The 2,365-nt window shown below is 39.3% G+C and overlaps 1 long non-coding RNA gene across 1 annotated transcript; it reads right to left on the reverse strand.

Moving 5' to 3' along the window:
* Nucleotides 1–323: 323 nt before the first annotated feature.
* On the reverse strand, nt 324–796 carry LOC137785409 (uncharacterized). The gene is made up of 3 exons (XR_011077505.1): nt 718–796; nt 598–626; nt 324–365 (listed from the first exon to the last, which is right to left on the reverse strand). It is a non-coding gene; the product is annotated as an uncharacterized lncRNA (long non-coding RNA).
* Nucleotides 797–2,365: the final 1,569 nt, after the last annotated feature.

Genomic DNA, 2,365 nt, shown 5'->3' on the forward strand with positions numbered 1-2,365 from the left:
AGAGTGTGTGAAGCAGTAAGTTGTTAAATATTGCTCCTTTCCTTCTGCTCTCTGTGTTTCATAACGTTACCACTCGACTGCTCGCTGTAGTTCCTACAAAACTTCACCTCAGTCAGTCCACAACTTTCTGTAAGTTTCTTTTCCCCGTCTTCATGATCCCTCATCACTCTCCTGGAGCATTTTCTCTGAGTATCTAATAAAGACGCGGATGTGTTTACATGGCAGTAACTTAGAAGCCCAGTGCGTCTCATACAGACGCCAAAGGGCGTGGAAAGCGTCGGTGTTTGGCGCTGTGGGAAACTCTGATAAGCGTGCGGTCTCACCGTGTCCTGATGGGTCTCTGGAGCCGGGTTTAAGGTCAGCTCCTGGACACAAAGCATTTTACAGTTCAGTTAATTCACTTGTTGCCGGGGATCCAAAACAAACCAGAAATTTATGCTGTTTATGGCTGAATGAGAAAAACATGAATTAGCTTTGGGACACTTTTCTTTTGATTTTCCTCACAATCACTTCCTGCAACCATTTTGTTTCATTACAACACTGGTGGTAATGTTAATCTGTTCTCAGCTATGGAGTCAAAATTCACTTTAAACTCACAGCGCCGCCGTCCGTCCGTGTTGTGTTCCCTGAAAAGAGAAAAAAGGGTTTGATAAAAGCTTCCACAAAGATAATATAGTATTCTTAAAATCTGAACTTTATTAAAGTTTCATCTCTCACCTTTAGTTCTCTTCCATTTGACGACAGCCACGATGATTATGAATATTAAGAGCGCTACTAAAACCACAGCCACAATGACGAACCACCAAACTGCAAAACACAATAAATATGTTTAATCATTTTAAATAAAAACTAAAACTTTTTGGTGCAAAGATTGAACTGATTCACTGATTGTAGAAGTTGTCGAGGTTTTACCTGATTGTATGTCATCTTTAGTTGTTGTTGTTGTTGTTGTTGTTGTTGTTGTTGTTGTTGTTGTTGTTGTTGTTGTTGTGTCTTCACCTGAACAGATGAACACAAATCAACAATCTAAAAAAACTTCCAATACATGAAAGAAAGTGAATAACTTTAAATTATTCTCACCTGTTTCATCACCTGAGGTTGAATCTCTGAAAGGAAACTTCTGCACTTTGTCCCCTGTGGTCACTTCACACATCAATGAATTAAACCTCGATGTGTGAAAGAAATGAGAAGTCATAAACTTCAGAGAGGAGGAGCAGTAAGACGGTGATGTTTTTACTTCTTTGTTGTCTTTGTCCACTTCTTGACCCTGATGAAGCCACTTCACTGTGTGTTTACATCCTTCATATGTCAACACGATGCAGTTCACTGTCACCTCACCAGCGTCCTCGTGTTCAGTCACTGGTGAAGATGGAGACATTGAGAGAGGAAGAAGAGGAACTTCATCACCATCATCATCATCATTATAATGTTTCAGTATATTGTTCTGACCAGACAGTTTGAGAACATGATGATGTGAATACTCACTGGTGACAACAGCCAGATAAACCTGAGCATCTGTTTGGGCTGATCTGTTCTGTCTGCAGACATAATGACCGACATCTTCATCTTTGACATTCTTTATAACCAGAGAACATTGCTCTGCAACACTTAGTCTGTTTGATTTATCTTTGGCTTCTTCATCAATCTTCCCATCTTTAACCAGAAGTACCAATCCGGTTCTTGAACCAGTGAAGAGCCACGCAGTAGAATGATAGTTCTGTTGATAATCCATCAGACTGTTACAAGGCAAAGTGACTTCATCTCCATATTTGACAGCAACGTAGAGCAAACGTTGTCCTGTTGCTCCTGCTGAGAAGAAGAGAGAGAAAGAAAAAGAATAAAGAGAAATAAAAACATGAGTATTGACATCAGAGTGAAGATCATTTTAGACACAACAACAGTGTGAGAATGTTCCTCATGGTTGGTTTCTAAGAGTTCATTAAACTCACTATTCACCTGGATGGGAAACAAACAGACTACTTGTCTGTCTCCTTTAAATGAAGGTGAGGTCATGAAGTAACATCACTGATATGAATAAAGAAGCTTCTTTAATGTCTCTGTAGTCATAAACACATTATATGTCTCCTTACCTGTAAACTGAAGCACCAGAATCACAAACAAAGAGGTTTTAATCCATCTGGGTTCAGCCATCGTTCCTCTCCGTCTCTCCTCTCTCAACTTGTTTCTGTCTTTAAGATGAATGTTGAATCTATTTCCTCTATTTTGTCACTTCCTCCTTCCTCTGTTCTGTTCTCATACAACACTTTGTTTTATTAGTGATGTACACTGAACATGAAGTATTGAAAGAAGCTCCACAATGAGACACTTCTGATGCTTTGATCCATCAGTATTAAGGAGTACTTTT

Source organism: Clinocottus analis, unplaced genomic scaffold, assembly GCF_023055335.1.
Source record: "Clinocottus analis isolate CAN_PGR_092001 unplaced genomic scaffold, fCliAna1.0.p SCAF_15, whole genome shotgun sequence".
Lineage (NCBI taxonomy): Eukaryota > Metazoa > Chordata > Actinopteri > Perciformes > Cottidae > Clinocottus > Clinocottus analis.